We start from the raw sequence: 24595 nt of genomic DNA on the forward strand, positions 1-24595 counted from the left end.
GCATTTTCAACACAATGCAATCACACTGAAATGAGGAAGGAGACCCTAGGAAAGATAACTTAGGGATGGACCCCATCTATTTATTTGTGGCTCAGAGAGGTGCAGAAAGCCTGTAACACTCAAATCATGATAACGAATTGAAAATTGACACAAAGTGTTTTGCTTTGGTTTGTTTGGGGTTTTGTTCGCGTTTGGTTTTTTAACTCCAGTATGGTATTACTCAAAACAGTTGACAGACATAGTTTACTCTTCTTTCAGTTTTGAATGGTCTCATTAATATTTAGCTCTACAAATTCTAGTTTCTTTAGCAAAGCAAGAATATCTTCCCTACTCAGAGCAACTCAACAAAACCTCATTTGGTTACTGCCACTGGAACCTTTGCGGTCACAAGTCCAGGTGGCCTTTGTGCTTCAGGCAATATTTTGCTAACACCTTTTACAGGTTGAGCCCCAGCTATATTCCTGACATGCTCAGAACTCCTGTGAACATCACTTGCATGTTAGAACATTCAAGAAATACAGAATCAGACCAAAGGACAGCAGAGCATGTGTTATACAATTTACTGGAATAGAAACATCTCAATCATCATTTGTCCTTGCTTATAAGAGGTTAAATCAGCTCTTCAGGACTAGTTGCTCTAGTAGAGAGAATTGCCTATCAGTTGCTTTTTATTATAATGTCAGATCATGCCTGCTCTGGGCGTCTTCAGTAACACACATGGGTGGGAGACAGTTTATAAGTAGAAGAGTGTGGGGATTTTCATTATTCCTTTGAAGTATGAAGGCTTGATCGGTGGCTTGATCCTGGCCATTGAGAGGACTGGAGCAGACTTGAGTGCCTATTTCATGTTGGTTCTTTCTTGCCTCTGACCAGATAAAAAGAAATAGGGAGAAAACACAGTCATGACCCTTCACCTCAGTAAACCTTTAAGGCAAAATGACCCACAGCAGGAGCAATCCAGGAAACTTTAAAGCTCTGCAAACCACAACTTTTTCTCTAAGATGCACTTTGCCTCTTTTTTCTTTTTTTTTTTTTTTTGTTTTTTTTTTTGTTTTGTTTTGTTTTGTTTTGTTTTGTTTTTTAGTGATTCGTGACTAGCTGTTACAAAGCTCATAGTTTCCATATATTCTTCCATGAGAATTCAGCTGCTTTTGTGTCCTGGACCCATAGGCATTTCCCCTCATCAACTCATTCATGACTTTTTTCTTGGATTTTGTTTTCTAAATTTTTTCTTCTCCCTCCAACATCAAAGTTACCTATTTTTTAGGTCACCTGTCTCAAGTGCTCACCACTAGTTTCTTCCTGTTTGTCTAAACCTCCTGCAGAGATCTCTGCCCACTAACCACTATTAAAGAGCAGGTAGGGTCTGCAGAAGATCTGACACCTCAGCAACTACTTTGTTTGTTCTCAAAGACTAAGCGACTACTATTTTTCATTCATCACCCAAAGATAATCATACACATTTAGCAGCCAAAAGACTACCACAACTCAAATACAAGTGTTAGCATTACAAAGATTGTTACATCTATTCAAGATGGATACCATTTCCCTGTTGTCTTCTGCAAATCTTTCTTTGACTTCAGGCCTTAATTTTTCCTTCTTCCATACAGAAGGGTATTTCCCCCTGTGCTCTGTTTCACTACAGTACACACTTCCCAAGAGGTTATGGATTTATTCAGCAACATCAGGATCTTCCACTCCATCTTTTCCATCAGTTCCTTATACCTAGAGTTCAGTCATCAGCCTGCTGAGACTTTCACTCCTCAGGCTGCTCCATCTCCAGTCCACTTAGCTGGCTTCTGCTTCCCATATATCTACTTGAGAAGTCCTGAGTAGCATAACTTGCTTGAATCTCTCACTTTTGCACTCATGCAGCTTTGGAGGCCTTGTCCCAAGGGATGTCTCCCTGCAGTGCAGTACCCACTCCTTTAGACTCACACCTGGCAGACTCATCCCCCGGAAAACAAAGGGGAAGGGCTTGTTTCACCTATAGACCTTACAGGCTCAGCTGCCACTGGTAGAAGAAGACATTTAGAATATATATTGCTGCCATAAATTGTAGGTAGTTAAAAGAAAAAAGAACCCTGTGGAGATATCTGAAATCTAATCTCAGACAGGCAGCAATCTAAAATAAACTACAGCTGGTGTTTCAGCTTTGATTCTGCTGCCACCAAAGGCAAATGGCACAATTCCCATTGATTCCAATTAAATCATAGACTAGATCCTCTTCTTACTCATCTTTCCTTTTTTGATGCCTCTATCTGCTTTTCAGTTGTAAGTTTCCCTGCAATACCACTCTCAGGACCATAAAAAATTCTAAGAAATCATACAAGTGCAAATCTTGGTACTATTTTTTTAATGAAAAAGTAGGGAAGACTTTTAACTCCCCTAATTAATGGCATGGAAGAAGAAGCAGCACGGTTTTGTGCTAATGGTTTAGTTGGTTTCAGTTAGGGCTATAATCCATCCTAAGAACCAACATACCTTCCGTACATCTCTAAACTTCAGAAGAAAAGTACTCTCTTATGACAGTAAATGCATAAATGTGAGAATGCAACTGTTTACCATTTTGCAGTGAGATGAGTGTTTAACTCTTTTGCATCTAGCTTGACCTTGATATGCCTTATCTCAAAGCAGAACATGCACACACTTGTTTTTAGGCTGTGCTTGCACACATGTACAGAGGAAGCTGTGGTGCTGTGCAACATCCCTGCATTGGTGCTGCCATTCTTGTGGGAGTTGCATCACCATAAGTTATGCAGCTTTTTGCTTCACTCACTTTGCTTCACTGTTCTTACAAGGACAGCCAGAGGGTCTCCTGGTTTCCACTTCAGTGGTGACACAGAGTATGACACTGAATCTGTGCTGTGGGCAGCTCAGCTGCAGCTCTTTTGAGACACTTGGGGGCAAAGTTTCAGGGCTGTCAGCTCCCGCATTTTGTTGGGCTCCCTGTCCTCTTTCCTGCAGGTCTACCCTTGAAACTCTGGCCTTCCTGGTTACAGAGAAAAGCCTGAAAACATGGAATCTTACAGTATTTTTAAGTGTGACTCATGACTTTTTGCCATGAAGGGCACATATGATTGCCTCCTTTCAACTTCCCTTTGTCTCTTTGCATGCAGCCGCACCTGCAGATGTTCAGGGAGGAGTGCCTGCACTCATCCACCCTAAAAGCAGCTTCTGTGTATGCAAAAGTCACCACCCGCTTGCACAGGTGTCACTATTCCCATCGGGCGGGTGCAGAGGTTCTGCTTGATGGGGCTACATGTGTATAAGCAGTTGCCCCTTTGAGCACACTAGTCTGAATATCACATTTTAGCAAAGTAGCACAGCTTTTTCCGTGTGTTCCATCCACAGAACATTTTTTAAAGTAGTTTTACAATGTTAGATATACAGATAACTATCTCAGACCTTTTTTTTCTACTTCCACTATCTGACCTTCGCAGTTATTTCACACAAAACACAGAGCTCAGTTAGCTCTTTCTAGTGGCTGCTGCTCAGAGTGCTCAGCTCACAGAGGCAGAACCAGCACAGACCAGGGCACAAGGGATTAGAAGTGCCCATCCTCATTACCACCAGTCCTTCTCAGCTTTCTCCAGGACCTGCAGGATGCATGGCCCTGTCCCATAACCAAAGTGGCTGGGATGCTGGCAGGCCAGTCAAGGAACAAGACACTCTGCCCTGTACCCCTTCCCAAAAGAACATCCCTCCTGACTTCACAGAATGTCAGGATAATGTAGCAACACAAAACCAAAAATCTTTGTAATTTAAATTCATCTCAAGACAGATTTTAAAAAGATATACCAACAAAAATGTCAGAGAGCTCTGTCATTTTGCCTCAAAGACAGCAAAAGAGGTTTGATCCTTCTCCAAACCAAAAGGCCAGAGCCCTGACCCACCAGCAGAATCCCATCTTGGCACTCTTCAGGCAGAAGACCTTCTGCAAGCTGGCAACAAGCTTTCTATATCAGGCAGATCACCCAAAACACCTTGCTGCTTTCACAGTACTATGGAGGAAGTACAGACCCTCATTTTTCTTTAATCTCCCTGGATCATTTAATCAAGACATGACACCAGATGATGACACTGACACCATGGCAGCCCCAGGGAAATCTGCCCAGAAATGGCCTCAGACACCTTCAGCACAAAGCTGCCCAAAGATATCTCTCCAGATATCTTTAATAACAACGCCTGTGACTCAGAGAGCACTTAGCAGTGAATGTCGAAGGTAGCTGAGCATCATTACCCCATTCAGATGGGGAAAACCAGACTCTTTGGGCTAAGTGATTTGCCTGCAGCTCCGCAGCACCTGGCAGACCTCAGAGCAGGAACTAGGGCCAGGGCTATGGTGTGCTAATTCACGGCACAGAGCCAGTGCGTCCCACCTGCCTCAGAGGGGTTACAGCCCACTTGCTCCTCTGCGAGCATGAGGTGAGTGTGACCCCACAAATTCTTTTGCCTGGAGACAGGATGAAATATAAATTTAACTGCCTATTTTTGCCATTAAATATGTTCCACCAGCCTAGTCCCACCATATCAGTATGGAATACATGAATACAATGCAAAAAAAGATGTTAAAAATTAAAGCGTAAGTGGCTGAATTCAGTAAAGCCAATAGTTGTATTCAATAAAGTAACATGTTTGTGATTATTGAATTTTGCTAGACACATTTTGAAGATAATATCTTATTTGTACAATGAATGGTTAGGCTAATCAGTGCAAGGGTTTAAATAGTCTTAAGTACATTAGCATAATCACTCATGAAGCACATGTAGTTTATAAATGAATTAACAGCTACAAATTAAAGAAGTGTCTGCTTTTTAAAGCATCTGCCTTTTTTTTTAAGGAGTAAAAAAGGAAAGTTGGGCATTCTGATTTTCAAATGCTCTCAGACTGTTCAATGTGGAAATGCCTGCTTGCACCCTCCACTCCTCAACATGCCCAGCCCCCCAGGAAGCTCCAGGGGCAGCTCAGAGGAGGTAGGACTCTGTGCATGGATGAAGCTTTGCAGACCCCAGTCCAGAACTCTCATCAGTTCTACCTCACTCCTGTTCAAGATTTTTTATGCTGTGTTAAGGTTAAACTGTTTTAGGTTTCTGAAGTGCTTGCACCTTCCCAGAATTTAGAAAAGGCATATTTTTATTAATAGGATGATTTTATAGACCCCTTGAGTTTTCTGAAGTGAGCAGGATGCATAGTTCCCACTCTGTGTGCCCTTGCTCCTATACCTCATTCTCATGTATTAAGCAAAGGAGAATGACTTCTTTACTTCTCCCTGAGGTCAGACATACCTCAGCCAACCTGACTGCTCATTTCCCTTGGAGGTGAGGAACACAAGTGCTGCTCTGCAGTCAGGGGTGATGCCACCTTAAGCCTATACTGAAGAAATCCCAGCTGGAAAGACCCTCTCCAGCCCCATATCACAGCCTCCATTGAACATGCAAAGGTGCACATGTGATGGAGCGACAGATGTTCCATTACCTGGTAAAGAAACTGAAAGGGTAGGATTCTTACAAAAAGTGACATAGGAAGGGGAATAAGAAATGGGCACTGAGAATGAGGGACACAAAATAGGAATGAGGAGACAGAACCAAAGCAAGTAGAGGTTCTTCTCAACAGAACTGGTAGTTAAATGGAGGAGTTAGTTGCCAAAGAACATTGTGAACAGTGCATGGTTTCAAGATGCAGTTACACAAATTAAGAAGACAGATATCCATTTGGGTACTAGACATAGACTTTGGTGGCTTAGGAAGGCAGGAAACCGATAAGGAAATATTCCTGCTTTTACCCTGTATACCCTTCCCTAGGCATCAGATTGATCATTGTCAAAAGATAGAGCCAGACCAGCCATTTTATGTTCTTGTATTTTTTTACTCCAGAGTGCAAAGGTGGAAGTTAAGAACTGCATTTTCCAAAAGACAAAGCACAGGGGGAAGTTTTACCCCAAAGAGATAGGCTGTTCCCTTAGTCTCTTGCTCACGATCACTTGAACAAGCTCATTCACCTCCTTCCTTAACACCCACCCCACCCACAGATCACAGCAGCAGTGGGTGTGTTGGGGCTGTAGTAAACACCTCTTGTCCCCTCACTGTCCACCCTAGCCTGCACACAGCCCTGACGGAGGACACCAACAGGCTCATGAATCCTTCTCATGCTGCAGTTTCTTTGTGGGCAATTGTCAACTACTTGTGTGTAGAGCAAAAATTTGGTAAACACATTTCTCCTTTAGTTATACTACTACTTTTTTTTTTCCCTATGGAAAAAAAATACTAGTAAAACATATTTAGCCCTTCACACACACTAAGTCTTCAAAGGTGAATTTGCCTTTTATTTTGGATAGATTTTTTTATCTTCCTGACTGGCTGGGAACCACTGTGAGGCAGTAATCAAGAGCCTTGCACTAGAAGTCCAACCTTCTGGCCCAGCTCCCTAGTAAATGTACTGCTATTTTCATCTGAGGTTAAGGGCAGCCCAGCCACCTCTCACACTGAGAAGTATTAAAAATACTTCCCTCAGTTCTCAGAAAGAGAATAATCTAAACTCTCAAACTAACTGAACTGAAAAAGAAAAAAGAAAAAAAAAAAAGAGGAAGCCTTAGCGTGAAGAGCTATTATTATGTCTTCTCACATTTTGCTGTAGCTAAAAGCATGAGTTGTATATATAACTAATGCACCACCCACCCAAGCAAAAATACTTGCTTGAAAAAGTAAAGGCATGCCTGTCAGAACTCATCCTCTTCCATTCAGTCTCCATTGTATATTTTTGTTCCTGTGATAAATTAGCCCACTACTTCCCAGGTGATTCTGGCATTTCAAATTTGAACACAGGACATGCTCAAGTAAAATCACATAGTAGCTTCACCAGCAGTCTGAACTCACAGGGAGCTAGTACTCTGCAAAGCAAAACTGAAATGTGAAGGTAATGGGGTGAAAGTTTGAGGCCTGCCCTCCACTTGCACTCACTCACACACATTAATGTTTCCATCCTGGCAGCTATAAACACTGTTTACCATCAAACACCTGCAACAGATTTCCAATACTCTCATGCTTGCAGTCTAGGTTAGCATGTAATCTGTTTTGTATGCTAGTACAGAGCAGAAACCCGAGATTGCCCTGGAGGGTTATGGTTTGTAGGTGGAGCTGCCTGGTCACATCTTTCTTAGTCTTCTCATTTCTGTCTTTCTCCTTCAAAATTCTAAATATCCTTCTCAGTGTCAGCACCAACTGGAATTCTTTCTTTCATTAAGCATAGCTAACACCTACATCAGCTTAAGCTGTAGTCATTTTCTGGTTACACAGGCAGACTTTCCAGTCAGTGAATAGGAACACAGAGAGATACACAGAGACACCTCTCAGTCAGTCAAATAGTGTCCTTGCACAAGAATCTTCCAATTTTAGCTCTAGAACCAGGCTTACAAATATAGAGAGGAAACCAAAGAGATTTTACTCTATCTTTTTGTGAAAAGATGGCACAGTCTGTGACCAGCTATACTTTTGGAAGGCAGTGGTGACAAATTATTGGAATTTCCCTGAATTGTAAAACAAGGTTGAGAATTTCTAGGCAAGACTCAAAATATTTAGCAACTTTACAGGTGGTTTTACAAGGATATTCCAGTAGATCTTGGACCTCTGCTGTATACAATTACTAATGTCAAGATAAAGAATAGGTCTTCTCACTAGTTCTGCTGCTTTCAGAATCTCAAAACAAACTCAAGTTCAGTGTAATTGGCTCAGCTCCTAACTTTCACGCAAAAGGAAATTATCATCCTGTAACATAATGTGCAGGAAAAACCCTAATTCCATGCATTATTCCTGGACCAGGTGACCTCCCCAGTCATCATATGTTTCTCCATCTTGCCCTTACGACACACCTTAATTCCTCCTTAACAACCCACAACAGAAACCTGGGTAGAGTGGGATGAGAATATAATTTCCACAACTTCTGGAGTAGCTGTTCCTCCAGTATATCTGACATATAGGGCAATGCTGCCTGGGCTCCAAGGGAGAGTCTTAATAAGAATCTAGACTGAGTTAGCAAAGGTGTACAAGTTGGGAGCAAGGTGCTCCAGCAAGCACCATTATGTACATATTTTGCCGGATGTAGCTGAGGTCAGCATTAACATGTAGACATAAATAACTGCTGGCATGCAAGGACAAAGTAAGACATTCCAGAAGATCTCTTCTAAGATGAAGTATTTGAGTCTGCTCCCTAAGCACTGCAAGGTATAATTGCATTCAGGTATTTATGAAGTTCAAGAAGTTCAAAGCCATTCCAAGGCTTTGCTGGGTCACAAGAAGTGATGGATGTGATGATACAGTAGAATAAAACCCTGGCTCAAGACTTGTGTACTGATTTGATCTGAAACCACAGACATAGCTCTGCTCAATGTGGAAGAAATCCTTGGGATTATTCCCTGAGTACAGTTTTGCCATACAGAGCCTCTGTTTCCTAGGCTTGGGGTGCACAGGAAGGCCTATGTGCTACTGAGCTCTTCTAAAAGTGGGGTATAGTTTTCCTATGCTGATTTTTCTGTTTGCTATAAGTTTAGGGCTTTTAAACCATGCAAATGTGCCTAGAGATTGCAATGGGTGTGTGTTTGAGAAATCCAAAAATAAAATAATGTAATGCAGCCAAATACTTAATTACCAACATGTGCATCTGTTGTCAAACCATACGCTAAGTGAGTGGCACTGCTCATTAGTTCTGCTTTCAGGAGCTACCAGGCGTTTGTGTCATCACTACCAAGAGTCTTCTGAGTCTGAATCATCCCCGGAAAGGACAGATTCTGTCACTCATGCAGTCGCTGTTAACAAGAATGCTGATGGCGTAGCAGGTGTTTCCTCCACTTCTCTAAACCTGGAAAGGTTCTGGCACAGCTTCTCTCCAATTTTCCCTCTTCAGAAAGGAAAAACAACCTTTCTCTCCTGGCTCACATGAACAGGCAAACATGTTCCAATAACTCAGGTATTGGATACAATTGCTCCTATTCACTCTGTTGCCTACAATACTGTGTGATTATCATGCTCTGCTAGGTCCTCAGGAAAGAATGCTGGTTTATCCAGTCCAAACCCTTTTCATGCAATAAAACTCTAGCCCAGTGAAACAGAAGGAGGTCTGTGACGCACAGCAGTAAAAAAGGTCCACTTACTATTTAGCTGACCCATTAATTTGGCAGTGGGTTTGAAATGCTCTTCCAAAGTCACTGACTGATAAGTCCTTTCAAACCTTTAAGGGCATCAGATGTTCTGAAATGGACTTGGAAAACTTTCTGCACTTTGTCCACATCAAGCAAATGCCAGCTGGGATCTAAAGAAAAGAGCAGAGCACTACTATCAGGAAAACAACACACAAGTGCCAAAGAAAGGATAGAAAGGATCTGAGCAATCCCAAATATGGGTCACAACCTGATATTACAGTAAAAGCTCTACAAAACTGGCTGCTCCAGTAGAGACTGACTGTAGGTCCTGGCTAGCTCTTGCAAGTACTGAGGGTCTAGGGCTGGCTCAATCCTTTCTAGGGATTGCCCAGGAATGGAGCTGATCTCCATGGCTCATGCAGTCAGTGTAGCCTCCTGTGATTTCAGGTAGGCTGTAGAAGGGCACACCTCATTCTGACTACTCTTCCTTGGCAGCTCACCTGTCCTGGTGTGCAAGAGCTGATCCAACCCATGCTGAAGATGCAGCAGAGAATCAAGGGGCCATAGCTGGGCTTCATCCCAGACAGGGCTTTACTAGATTCCAGTTACATCCCAGCCCAGATCCACTCAGTTCTTCCCCTTTCTCTGAACCAGAAAGGCCCAACTTAGGTCTCTTCCCTCACTTTTTAAATGCCTTGGGGCCTTTTTAGACAGAGTTCTTTATGAAGGAAATCTCAGCAGTTAGCCAACACTGAATGGGGCCAAGCCCAGGCCCAGGTAGTGGCATTTGCATGGGCACAGCAATTTCAGGTTGTCCCCAGGTTGCTGCTCCAGAGCTGGAGAGGGCAGGAATTCCCCCTCCCTCCCTGTGCCCCACTTTTCTGTGGAACAATACAGCCAAACCAAATCCTTCTTTTTTTTTTTTTTTCAAATAGCTGAAGATGGCCCAGGCACTCATTTCCACTCATAATCAAATACACATTTTCTTTTCAGTACAGTGGCTCCCAAGAGCTAAAGCTGGAACATTGAAACACACAGCTTAAATCACCAGTAGGACACCTCTGGTGCTGACACTGATGTACCCAGCCTGGACCTGTTCAGGGCTTGGACAGTACTGGCTCTCCGTTCTCTAGAACTCCCCTCTGAAAGCTTTCCCGTCCCTGCCAGCTGCAGCAACCAGCACTGCCTACAGTAAATGTGTCACATATAGGTAGGTCACTAAATATCATGCCCAAATGCAACACAGGATCAGATGCCATTAAAAAAAAAAATCATGTCGATGTAAGCACTATGCTTTTACTTCCCCAAGTCTGACAGGCCTCCTACACAGCCAGCAGCAAGTAGCTATTTCCCTTGTAATATCATCAACTTCCAGTAATGTTCACTTGCCTGTTTTTAATCCCCTCTACAGCCCTTCCTACCCTCCTGTGATAAATCCCTTCCCCTCTACCATTTCATGACTGTCCAGATCTTTTCCTCTCTCTCACCACTACATCTGGCTTCTAGGCCATTCTCCACTTCTTTCTGTTAGCATTTTCAAAGCTTATCTAAGGCTCAACAGATTTTTTTCCCTTCTTGGTCGTGGAGGGAGGAGGAGGGGGGACCTGCTGCTTAGCTGGCTTCAGCAAGCCTGGGCAGCTCTAACTGAACTCCCCAGCCCTCTGCCAAGAACAGTCTAAACAGGAGCACCAGAAACATCTTTTAATGTCATTTGAATTAATATTTTTGGAATTAGGCACACTTGAAACTGCTTTAAAAACATTAAAAAATAGAGGGAAAGGGTTGGCAACCATGTGAAGCTCAAACTGTATCACACACTACTGACATAGGAAAGCAGCTATAACAGGAGCGTCTAAGCCATTTGTGTCAAAGGACTATTTTTCCATCACTTTATTTAATAAAGATGTTCTTAAAACAAGACTTCTCTTAGGTTTTGAACAGAAGAAACCATTCCTGTTTTTGCTCATTCTAAGCAACATACAACAGTTAGATGTATGATGTGTTCTTGAGAAGAAGAAGACCCTATCCCCTCAAGGTGTATCCAAAAGGAGAAAAAGGCAGACCTTTTCATCAAAAGGATGAAAAGGACCTATGTGCCTTTTCCCTCTCCAGCTCCTTTCCTTAGTCACCTGTTCTTCATGCCAGAGAAGCAGTGTGGGCCTCAGGAAGGCCCCTGGCTTTCTACCTACTCTCATCATCATCAGGCCCAAAGAGTTCCTTAGAATTTCACTCTGTGTGCCTTAACCTTGCTTCTGTGATCATCAGAGATTTCCTCTGTACTCACAAGGCCACCAGCTTTAACATCTTACAAGATCTAATGAAGGATCACTCAACCAGCATTTCAAGGAGAGTTAAAGCCAGCCAGATTCCTGGTGCCTTCCTTCCTTCCTTCTCAGACTTTGGCTTCAGAGGGGTAGAGCCAGCACCAAGGGATAGACTCAAAAGATCACCTTTCAAGAAGTACAGTCAAGGTTTTAGGCTGGCTTTCTGATGTCCAAAGCAAATACAAATTAGGCCATGAAAATTTCAGGTATGAAGGAACTGGAGACACCTCTCATGTAGAAGTAGGGCTGGACAGAGAGAGGGGTTGTTAAGTCTTGGACCTTGGGCACTGCATAGTTCACAACTTAGTGCCACCTTCCTCTTCTTCGTCCCACACACAATGCAACACAAAGGCTTCAGACAGTGCTGCAAGGATGTCACACAAGTACCCCAGTGAGATAAAGTAGATGCCCCCAGTAACAGCAGTCTGTCACTGGCTACCCTCAGCTCGGGTTTGTGTCTCCAATATGATGATCACAACCATCTCCCTGCCTGAACTTCAGTTTGGATACAGCCAGCAAGTCTACTTCGGGACAGCATCCACAATAACTTGCAACCACAAGTGAAAAGCCTCCTTACAATAGCAAAACATAGGTTTAGAAGCCTGAAAGAAAGCAAAATAATCTGTAGGAGTAATCTAGATATATATGCACACTTTAGGAGGGAAAACAGATAAGAATCTTTCAGGTGAATTAGAGGGCATACACTTGCAGAGGAATACTGCATCTTGAGTCTGCAATCATTTCATGATTAACATCTGCTTTCTTGGCCAAGGAATGCTGGTTTTTATTTTTCCATAGCCCAACCCTTGTTCCTAGCTTCTAGACAGGCTTTTGCATTTTAGTTGTCTCAGTAGGAGAAATCATGCTCATTCCAACTCAGTTTGCATGTAATAAATTTCTCAGGCTCTTATTTGTCCCCTTAAATTTATTCTCTCATTTAAAAAATACAAGGAATTAAATATTGCTACATTTATTCTAGACTTCTGATCATCTCTCTCAGTTGCTATTATCAATATGAATTACAGCATAATTCATTTTGTCACAGGCAGAAGAGAAGGAGTCTATGCATTTCACAATGATTTAGAAGTCCCCCAAACCTTGAAAGGAACTTGTCAAAGTCTTTAAAATGTTTTGGCCTCATCTTGTGATGTCTCCTTTCTGAAGAGAACCTTTTTGAGGAGCTTTCAAGACTGAAAATTTCCCTTTTCTTGCATCAAGGTGAACACCTTTCTCCTAAAGAAAAGCAAAAGTTGCCATACAACTGATGTCGTTATTTGAGGATTGGTTTGGGATAATGTAAAACTTGTCTTTGGCTGCTAAGACAAAAGACAGCCCAGTCCTGGAGATCAGTTAAGTATGTGCGTCATTTACATGCATGACCTGTTAATCTACAGTACTAAAAAGCTTTTCTTTCTAGGAAGACAAGAAGTTTGTACACTCAGACCTCTCCTCATTCTTCATGGGAACAGGGAGAGCTTAAACATGACTGACACGATCTGCACTCTTCTAGAAAGCAGTGGCTTTTGTTTGGGTTTTTTTATTTCTTTCTGCCTTATGCTAAAAGTGACTATCATTTTACATTATTATAATATTTTTAGTTGGCTTGATATACTGTACACTGTTCCTTCTGTAAGACAAGATCTATGCAGGAAATTTGATAAAGTAATTTTATTTCTTCTATTCATTGCTACTACTTTCACTTGCTGACAAATTAAATTCCAGTCATCTGAGTCAGCCTCTTATTTTAGATCATCATCCCATTCTCTGTGTTTTGTCAAATAAATACACTTGTATGTGTAACTACACACTGAAACCTACAGACGATCGACATGATACTCTCTCACATTACAAGTTAGAAAACATTAGTTCTTCTAGAGTAAGTTACTCCAGTTTCACAAACTCTTTCCATCCCACTTTTCAAAGCTATATCATTACCAAACTTCTACTGCCTTCTGCATACAGAAGGTATTTTATTAGCTGAGACCCACTTCCTCGCTTCAAAGTCCTTACAGCCTAGGAGCCTGGCTATGAGTGGGAAGTGACAGCTCGGAGAATTGCCCCGTGAATGCATCAACATGATGGTCTGTAATAGCACAAGTGTGTGTGTACTGAGGCAGGGCACTGACCCTTTTACTCTTCACACACCATGCAGCCAAGCAGTCGGCCCCCACTTCCACAGTGCCCAAGGACTGTGCGTCTCCCTCTGCTCATTCAGCAGCCAGTGACGGGCCGAGTGATCTGACCTGCTCCAGAAGGCAGCTCAGATCCTGGCAGTGCTGTTCTGAGACAAACAAATAAAGTAAAATTCCAAGCCAAGAATTCCAGGAAGAGCTGAAGGAACAGTGGGATGTGGCCGAGAGTCAGAGGCATATGGGCTACTGCACTAGGCAACCAAAGAGGGCCAGGGCATGGGCCCAAGCACTGGCACAGCATCACCCGCTGCTCAACTGTCAGTGCTGTCCTTGGCACAGACTTGTTCTAGGCAACCAGCTCTCTCTCACACAATGCCTGGACACTTTCAGCAATAACCAGGGACCATTCCCAATACATGGTTTGGATGGGCCACCTTGTTAGCGTGGGAGAGGAAAAGGATTTATGTTCAAAAGCAGTGACTCTCCAGCTGGCCTTGTGGCCAGTGAGTAGTTCCCTGGCCTATTTATTCACTAGTGTAGAAGCAATCTTGAATACCACAATTCATTCAGCACAGAGAACTTGCCAGGACAGGCACTGCCTCTTACTAGGACTACCCCAACCACTCCAACATAGCAAACTCAGCTTTCTTGTATTCTTTTTCTCCCTGAGACATTTCTGTAGAGTCTATTTAATCTCCCTTCAGTCTTCATGCATTGTCTGGGCTGATTTTTAATTGACCAGAAAATTACATGACTGCATCTATTAGGCCAGAGCCCTATTTCACCTTGATGTGGCCCTCGAACTGAAATTGTAGATTGCATCTCCAAGCAGCAATCTACTACCTTACAAAACCCTCCTCTCTCATGGTCATTCTGCCCCTGAATCTAAGCTTCTCCTATTGGATTCAATTCCAAATACATTAAGTACAAGCTGAGATCAGCAGAGGCAAGTTATAGGAAAGATAAAGATCTGTTTAAAAGAAAAACAAATTCTGATTGAGTTAATGCTACTTATTGATTTCTATTTTCAAAGAGCATTACAAACATGAAATTAGTTTTGCAATATCCAAGGGAGTTATATATATAAGCATTGTTATGCACCTTTTTATAGAAAAACAGGTGGTAAACAAGAGGACAAAATCACCTAATTTAGGATTTCTTTGTTTTTTGAGCCCTTCCATTCCAAACAAAACTGAAGTGTCTCACATCACAGGCCACATGAAAACATGGAGGATATCCACATGCTTGACACATGCAAAAAATACAGAACAAGTTAGGAAACTGATGTCCCCAAGCTGAATTATCTGTCCCCAGGCTGAATCTTCTTACCTTTTGAAAGTGTAACAGATGTCACCAGATAACTTCTACAAAAGGAATTGATGTCATTTTCTCACCTTTTGTAAAAGTAACTAAGGTCCTCAGATAACTTCTACAATAGAATTTGCTTAATAAAAAGGTACTTTGTGTTTTCAAGCATTGCGTAAGATTATCTCACACAAATAGATATGCATTAGGTAGTCGGAGAATATGTATTAGATAGGAAGGTTCAGGTAATTTTACTTTATAAAAGATGTAATTTTTACCCCTTGGTGTGCTTGATTTGTGGAAACCTCCACCTTTCACCCTGCACGGAATAAACAATGTCTCCTTTCTAAACTAGACTCTGTGTCTGTCTTTAGAGAGCTCCTAACATCAGTAACAAAAGGAACCAAGACAAGGCAACATCAGGAATTGCTGGCACTCAGCCTACAGCTCAAACCACTGGATAGCATTGCTTCACACAGCTCAAGAGATTCACAGGTCCAAGGGGAAAAAGGGCAAGCATGCATGCACTAGAGCAGAAATCTGCCTGCTGCAGTCCATAGAGTACATCTGCACTAGGTAAAAAAATAGATGTGTATAAGCACTGAAATAAGCAAGTGGCTGGACAAATACTGACTAATAAAGATGAGATAGGTTTCTGTGAATGCAGCCTGGGTGTTCTTTGCAAAACTGATCTCATAGGGACTTTCTTATAAAGTATCAAGGTGAAACAATGTTCAGCTTAAAATGGTTTTTAGCAAATGCAGATCAGTCCGTTTCCCTGCTTGGGTGCTCATCATCTTCCTTTTCTGTAGTTGCAGTGATTCCTTCCACTGCTCTGCTACCCTATCCCACCTCAGCCCCAGAGTTCTGCTTAATTCTGCTGCTGCCCTTATCAGCCCTGATGCAATTTGGTGTTTGCAAATAAATTAAGGTGACCACCACAACCTTTCTGCAGACCTACTTTCCTTCCTTCCTTCCTTCCTTCCTTCCTTCCTTCCTTCCTTCCTTCCTTCCTTCCTTCCTTCCTTCCTTCCTTCCTTCCTTCCTTCCTTCCTTCCTTCCTTCCTTCCTTCCTTCCTTCCTTCCTTCCTTCCCAGAGCTGCAACCTTTCCTGTCGCTGCAGTCTCTTGTTCGCCCATGGCTTGAAATCATTATGCACTAGTTGCAAACAAATGTGAATAAATTACAGTAATATTCAAATAAGGGGAAGAAAAAGAGGAGTAACAGAGAGGAAGACTAGGAAACCAGGGAAGAAATGCTAATTAACTCAAATAGATTGATTTGCCCTGTTTGCTCAAAAAATTAATTACCAAAAAAAATTGTAAATTAAGAATTAAAAGCTCACAGTAAGAGGAGCCAAAAGGTTTTTCTCTGGCATCTATTATGACTATCTGAAAAGGATTGTGCCTAATTAGACATTATTTTGCACCAAGATGACCTCATATTATAATTAGATTTACACTAAATTACTTGGAAATAATTACAATGATTGGATATCCTCCATGACTGCCAGTTTGGAAGCTTTCATGTTCACATTGATCCTACACACCTCAGTTTCTTTTGGCTGGGAGTTGGATCTTTAGTAGGTATCTAACATGCAAAAAAGCCAGCATTCTTCGAAATCTCCATCAGGTGACATACACTTAGAAAGACAAGAGAGATGTGCAAATTTTCATGTAATAAAACCATGATCTAAACACGTGGCAGGTACCCAGCACTATTTGCACTCCATTTTCTAAGCAATGCAATTCACAATGCAAACAAATGTTATTAATTTTTATCTTTACAACTAATATATCCACAAATACTTTGAGCTTGTAAAACATACTGCTCTAGGATATCGCACTGCAAAAATGTTAGCCCAAGCTCCAACAAGTGTCAGTTGCTACTTCAGTCCTATGGACTGGTTCAGTGAGTCAATCAAACTCCAACTACTTCAGTGGCTACAGAAAGGGAGGGAAGGCACGTCTAGCACCCTGGGCTAGACAGACATGCTGGGTTGTGTGATGTGGGTAAGAAAATGCTAGTCATGCTAGAAAACACTCACAAAGAAGCTAGGTCAGAGAGTCAGGTCAATGGTAAGGTGAGAAACTGGAATAAGGTAAGGAACAGCTACAGGAGATCCTCCTGTATTTCAGCATCTTTCTGATTCACATGGAGAGCTGGAAGGATAGAGCACAGTGAGCAAAAGACACTGAGATAAAAGTGAGCCTGCATACCCTGAAGTGCAGCCTGGGGAAAGGAACAGCTTCAAAGCTGCCCCACAATGCTTTGAAAGGCACAAAAGATATGGGTTTGCACTGCTACATCAGTCCTTGAATGGAGCCAGTTGCAAATCTGTCTGGACAGAATAAATACAAAATCTCCTCCAGAACAAAAGAACATGCACAAGCTTTCATGTCACTGTGGCAGCCAAGTGGGAAAGATGGGCAACTTCGTTTTAGTGGGAACAGCTAAGGGTGTCATAGCCTGGGTGCAGCCGGTATAACTGGTCTCAGGAAACATGAATACAACGTATCTTCCTTCTCAGTGTCTGTTTTCAAGACTGTTTCACAAGGCATGGATATGGATCTTCCTGAAGGCCAGCACACAAAGATGGCCAGCACACAAAGGAAGGCGAGAAACTCCAGCAGACTAGCACCACCCAAACACTCAGCAAAAGTACAGGTCCACAGAGCTCAGATCTGCAGAGTACCTGGATGCCTCAGTATCCATGCTGTTGTGTGCCCTGCAGTTTCAGTATGCAGAATAAAAAGTCCTGTGATTTGTGCAGTTATAAAACAGGCCAGCATCCGAACTGGGAAGAGAAGGTACATTTCCCATATCCAGGCCCACATCCCACAGCCACAGTCTCTGAGTCTCACCACTGACATGCGTGACTGGTGGCACAGCCCAGCCACCATAGCCTCATTCATTTCCAGAATGGCTCTGTACATCTTGGCTGCTGCAGAGCTTTAGAAACAATGCTTTTAATATTTTGTGGTATTGACTTACCCATTCATTGTGTAGTGACATTAGCACACATGAATAATCATAAAATTTTAAAAAAGGATAATTAATATTTAACTTTGCCAGAGGGATGTACTTAAGGGAGAAACCATGTTTTAGAAAGAGCAGCTGATATTTGTCAGCTGGAGAACAGGACTAATTAGATGCATCAGGCAGTAGTGACACGAAGTTGAAAAACAGCTTGTCAACTCTAAAATGACTTATGGCAAATGATTATATATAAAGATGCTTTGTTTTATTCTCACACACAGGTGTGTTCCTCATTTTCCAAACACTTCCTGTGCCTTTTGTTCCTGTAGTAAAACAGGTGCAAAGCAGATTGCCCGCTCATAGATATACCATAATTATATTTTAGGTAGAGCAGATATGTGGTCCATTTCTTGTGCCCAAACCAACAAGGTGTTGAACATTGAAGTACCCTCCATTCTCACTGCTTTCAGTAGAAGATGGTCAACAACTTATAGGATCAAAGGCTTGATGTCTCAACCACATAAGGAAAGTGATGTAGGAGATGAGGCAACGAACCAGGAGGCCAAATTCATGTCTGTTGTAATGTTGGTTGACTGCAGCCAGACAGTTCATTGATCATAGAAAAGGATTTGCCCCAGGGTGTTTTAATTTAAAACAGATTGACATTAATCTGAAGAACAAATCACCCAAATCCTAAACTCTGATCTGATGCAAGTCAGATGCAATATGACAGCAACTCAATCTCCTGGGCAGCAGAGCTGCTAGCTTCAACTTCATACTCATTTCCGAACGGTGTCTGTAAGTTTTTGAATGCTGTTGGAATAGGCCCAGCAAGGGATAATTTATCCCAGGTAGAGGTACATATCCTTCAGAACACACAAAAGCTACCAGAAAAGTGAAGGTTCAAGGGGGAATGGAGTGCAGGTACTGAGGAGGGGAAGGGGCCACTTTAGGAAGTGCTTGATTAGTGAATGAGCAATGCTAATGCTAAGCAAACAAAACAGAAGCATAAATTCTGAGACACCAGTTAAACTGCAATCATGAAATACTCTAAAAAGCTTATTAACTTACCTAGGAAATTGAACACAAACTAATTGTTTGAATTGAGCTGCTCAAACAATAAAAATGTTTGAAATGTTCTGAAAGTAATTTGTTTAACACAGTATTTGAGCTGTCACAAAAACAAAAGACAGTATTTCTCTCCATCCACAACAAAATCACACCAATACACACACTCTGGCACCAGAGAAGAATATTTAAAGCCGTATGTAGCACCTGTAATACATTACTTGTATTTATAGTCCTGGTATGATTCGTTTTTAAAGAAAAATTATGCCTATAGACAGCATGTTTTGTTCCTCCTCGTTACTCATATGCAAGAATGAAAGATCTATTACAACATAGTCTTCTTTTCACCTGCTTTGATGAACTGCCTCAAAGCTCTCTGGGGAGACTGCTGCAAAGCCTGTGACTTACAGCTCAGGCTCAGAAAGCAGATACTGGATTGCAAGAGCAGACTCAAAGGTCAGTTCAGAGCAGCAGGGGCAACAGATTGCAACTCCATTTCTAAAAGCAAAGGACACCGCTGTGGTACAGGTGATTCCCCTCAAGCCTATACCCTCACAAAGGAAAAACTTAACAGATCTGCCTTTAGGGACAAATGTAAAAAGTTCAACTTGAAACTCTTAACACCTGTTTCACAGAGACTTCTCTATATTGCATGTTATTTAAAAATTGCAGTTCACTTCTGGACCATTTCTCACTAAGTCAGTTAATGATTTGTACCTCAGCTCAATTTTCCTAAGAGAGTGTTTTGTTCTGCTCAGGTCTATGTAGCATGCCCATGATTGTGATATCTCAACACCTCCCTGCAGTGCAACAACCCACTTCCCTGATGTGCATCTGTCACAAGTTGATCTTTCTTTTTTTCTCTTCTCCTCCCATGGAGAAATCTTCATAGATGAAAATAAATATGAATATATTCAGTTCACTTTTCAAAAATAGCTATATAATGTATTTATACCTTCATATATTATATATAAATTTTTTATAATATGCTTATTGATGCCTGCTATTATCTGTATTTTCAGTACTAAAGGCAGAGTTGAAGAAATGCATCTTAGCAAAGTACCCAGGTTTCTGGTCGGTCACACATTTTACTGACATTTATTCCACAGACTTGTGTAAGAACCTGAAAAATTTTAGCAGAAGCAAAAAAAAGGAAATATTTGTTGCAGAGCCTCAGACAATCTATCAGGTGTTTACACAACACATGTAGATAAGCTCTGAGATCTCAAACTGGACATAGCAAATACCCAAACAGTGAGGAAGATAACATCGTGACTAACACTGAGCTTTGTACTCGGCACCAGAGGTGTGACAACCCCGATTTGTTGATGGCACTGACCTGGAGAAGCTGAATGTTTTGTCCTTTGTCAAGTGCCAGATCACTGCAGGGTTACAAGCAGAAACTGGGGCATTAGGACAGAACCTCGTGGTCTAATTATGTGGTAACCAGCGTCTTGCTTACACAGACTTACATCCATCTGCAAAGAGAGGCAATTGACACACTTCCCATTGTGTTTGTTGCAAGCACACATGCAACTGCAACACTGAATGTGCAGCACCTACACACGGCTTTGAGTATTTCCTCAAATCTATTTTCCTTTAACCCTTTCAAGCATTCTGCTGAATGTTGTTAATTGCAGCTTTAGAGAGAAAACCATGAAAACACAGCAGTATATTTCCTAGAGATACAGAGGTTTCAATACACACATCTGCACAGCATTCATCATTTTCCTGAACAGTCCTGCACAAAACAGCATTTCTGTCATTACATTTTTAATATAACAATTCCCATGGGAAACTGTTGATGAGGACTGGGATACAGATGAAGAGAAAGCAGAAAGATTGCAAGATGAAGGGCTGTTCTCAGCCTATAGATGAATGATGGTTCTCGTAGGAGCTTATCATTAAGTACAGATGAATGGTAGATTCTGCCATTTTTAGTAAAAACTACTAAACCAACAGGAAGGCTTGATTTGATGGAGGAGTTTTTTAAGTGAAGAACTTCCTTGAGAATAAGAAAATGCTTCAGATTTCAGGTGTGGAAATCATCAAAGTCCACAGATACTTCTGACAACAACCAGAGCCAAACTGGCTCTTTTAGCTCCTTTTCCCCATGACTGGATCGGCAGAGGAGATCTTGGAATCCCTACAAATCACAGCACAGGGGGAGCAGGGGAGGACTTTGACAAAGGGACACAGGACCATCAGATATTAAAATGCTGTGGTGGCTTAGAAAATCAGATTGAGCCATGGCAAAGCTACACTAATGCCCCACAAACACTGTTTCAGGGCAATCTGTACTGTCATGTACACCACTTGTGAGCAGGAGCACGTATCCTGTGAGTTTTCACAGTACAGCTCACCATCAGTAACTCATTAACTCAAATTCCTGCAACTGTCTACCCATGACATTATAGTCTGACCTTGGGAAAGCCACTCTCACCTGATTGTGTTAATGTATTAATTGCTCCCTGGCAGGTTCTGATCCTCCTTGTCTTTTTCTGAAATGGAGACATGGTGGATTCAGGCTTTACACAGCATTGTGCTTCAGATTCCCCCATCAGAAAAGTGGAGATAGTAACATTTACATACCTCAGCAGGTAGTTTGGATGCTTAATTAATCCTTTCAAAGCTTCTTAAAACATAGATATGAAGTAAAATAAATTAACTTTTAATATAATTTTCATTGTGTAATTAAAAAGTACAAAAAGCTGGTTTTCTAAGCAATAAATAGCTATTTAAAATAATTCAAAACTTATAAAACTATTCACTACTTTAAGACCTGGTAAAAAAAGAAAGACCCTTGGAGTAGTTAATCTGACCTGATGTTTAATTAGAACAAATTCAAAGGCAACAACTCACTCCTGATTAAAATAACATGACTTCTGCCATTTCTTTTTATGGAGTTCAGTCAAACTTCACATTTTGTAGTTTAAGCCTTTGAATACCTGGGACCCTGAGAAATACCAGCCTGTCAGCCTGACATCTGTGTTTGGGAAGATCATGGAACATAGCCCTCAAGAAGTTATGCTAAGGCACATGAAGGACAGGGAGGGAATTTGAGACAGCCAGCACAGCTTCACCACGGGGAAGTCCTGCCTGACCTCCTATGATGGAATGACTGCATCAGTGGACAAGGGAAGAGCTACAGATGTCATTTATCTCGACTTCTGTAAAGCCTTTGACACAGTCCCCCCCAACATCCTTCTCTCTATCTTGGAGAGATATGGATTCCCTGGGTAGATTGTTAGATGGACAAGAAAGTGGTTGGACAGTCACATTCAGAGGATTGTAATCAACAGCTCTGAGTCCCAATGGACATCAGTGACCAGTGGTGCCCTCAGGGATCCATACTGGGACCAGTGGTTTTAATATCTTCATTAATGATGTAAACAAGGGGATTAAGTGCACCCTCCGCAAATTTGCAGATGGCACAGAGATGAGTGTTGCTCTTGACACACCTGAGGGATGGGATGCCATCCAGAGGGACCTGAACAACCCTGAGAATTGGGGCCATGGGAATCTCATGAGGTTTAATATGACCAAGTGCAAGGTGCTGTACCTGGGTCAGGGCAATCCAGGCTGGGGGATGAACAGATCCAGAGCAGCCCTGCTGAGAAGGACTTGGGAATGCTGGTGGGTAAGAGTTTGGACTTGACCTAGTCATGTGCCCTTGCAGCCCGCAAAGCCAAACATGTCCTGGGCTGAATCCAAGGCAATGTGGGCAGCAGGTGAGGTGCCCCTCTGCTGTGCTCTGGTGAGACCCCACCTGCAGTGCTGCATCCAGCTCTGCGGTCCCCATCATGGGAAGGACATTGACCTGTTGGAGCAAGTCCAGAGGAAGCCACCAAGTTGCTCAGAGGGATGGAGCAACTCTCCTGTGAGGAAAGACTGGGATTATTGGGATTGTTCAGCCTGGAGAAGGGAAAGCTTCAGGATGACGTAATTGTGGCCTTCCAGTACTCAAAAGGAGTCTACAAGAAAGATGGAGAGGGGCTATTTATGAGGGCATGTCATGACAGGACAAGGAGGAATGGCTTCAAACTTGGAGAGTAGTTTTAGATCAGGTATTAGGAAAAAATTCTTTACCATGAGGGTAGTGAGGCACTGGCGCAGATTGCCTGGAGAAGTTGTAGATGCCCCAAACCTGGAAGTGTTCAAGGCCGGGTTAGAGGGGGCTCTGAGCAACCTGATCTATTCAAAGGTGCCCCTGCTGATGGTGGGGGGGTGGAACTTGATGATCTTTAAGGTCCCTTCCAATCCAAGCCATTCTATGATTCTCTGACTCTGTGAACACAATTTAACATGAGCCCACTCAATGACAAAAGCTGTCTGCAGCAGGAACTGTCACTGAGACACAGAGCTATCAGCATTCCCGCATACTGCACAAGACATGACATGCACCCTGGTGGGAGGCCATGGGGGTGAACAGATCATTTACCTGGTTAGTCAAAGTCACACGAACTGGCTCAACTGGAATCCAGAAGGACTTATGTATGCAAAGGGAAACAGTTACAGGCTGTCTGTCCACAGTAAAGGCCATCATTCAAGTCCATACCCAAATTGCCCATCAGCACCATCCAAGAAGCCTTGGCCATGGTAAGAAGCACAGAAGGCATATGCAAGGTCCTTTGTGCCAGGAAAGGTAAGAGGGTAAGTGTGGGAGAGCACAACGACAGAGGCCATAATCAGCAGCACATGCCCTTCGATAGCAATAATTAATACGAGGTGTTTGTTGTTAATTATTAATATTTGAATACGATTTAACATCTTTAACAGTAACACTTCTGTAGGTATAGAGGCAGAACACAGTTAAGATACAAAAGGCTTTGATAAAATTTTGGTTTTACCACACACATACCAGCACAAACAATGGTTGTGTAGGACTATGAATATGAGACAACATTGTAAACATTTAACTTTAAAAGAAAATACGGCAGATGACTGTTGTTGGAGTAATAAAGAGGTGCCTTAATGCATTGGTCTAAGTATTTGCAAACAGGATAAATGTTTTACTACTGTGTATCCTAAAAGATATACACAAGGTCAAGCTGTTTTTCAGTGTATTTGTACTGTCAATGTTGGAGCATCCAACAGCTTTTGTGACATTACAGTGCAACAGAACTCCAGATGTGATGTTCACCAATAGACTAAAATCCAACATAAAGCAGCTAAGTGATAGTTATAGCACCACAATGCCTTCAATATTAATGCATTAGGAAGTTCACTCAGTTTCAGAAATATTGCTCTTTCTCCTATAGGAGCAGTCAGTTTTGTGCACAATAACTTTTACACACCTTAGCAAAGAATTTCAAACCTGGATTTAACTTACCTAGCCTTGGTTCACATCCAACATCATCTTCCTGCTATCTCTCAGTGGGAGAAATTACGACTGAGAGAGGACATGGAATGGAGAGAACCTCTCCTGCTCCAGGAATACATCACAGATAATCCCATTCCTCCAGCCAGGTAGCTGGATTACAGAATGTATTTGCTTTAGTTTGTAATCAATCATGTTTCAGCTCAGAATGCCCCATGAATGTCCAGCAGAGCGTTGATAATACAGCCAGTAAGTGATTAAGGGCTGCCTGTATGTGGAAATAAAAGGCCAACCTTAGTTGCAAGGGGGAGACACAATGCTAACAGGTCCTGAG

The 24595-nt window shown here is 42.1% G+C and overlaps 1 long non-coding RNA gene across 1 annotated transcript; it reads right to left on the reverse strand.

The window, feature by feature from the left end:
* On the reverse strand, positions 1 to 24595 carry LOC138108628 (uncharacterized). Its single transcript, XR_011150032.1, has 3 exons — positions 24274 to 24595; positions 9146 to 9303; positions 1 to 865 (listed from the first exon to the last, which is right to left on the reverse strand). It is a non-coding gene; the product is annotated as an uncharacterized lncRNA (long non-coding RNA).

This window comes from Aphelocoma coerulescens, chromosome 3 (assembly GCF_041296385.1).
Source record: "Aphelocoma coerulescens isolate FSJ_1873_10779 chromosome 3, UR_Acoe_1.0, whole genome shotgun sequence".
Taxonomy (NCBI): domain Eukaryota; kingdom Metazoa; phylum Chordata; class Aves; order Passeriformes; family Corvidae; genus Aphelocoma; species Aphelocoma coerulescens.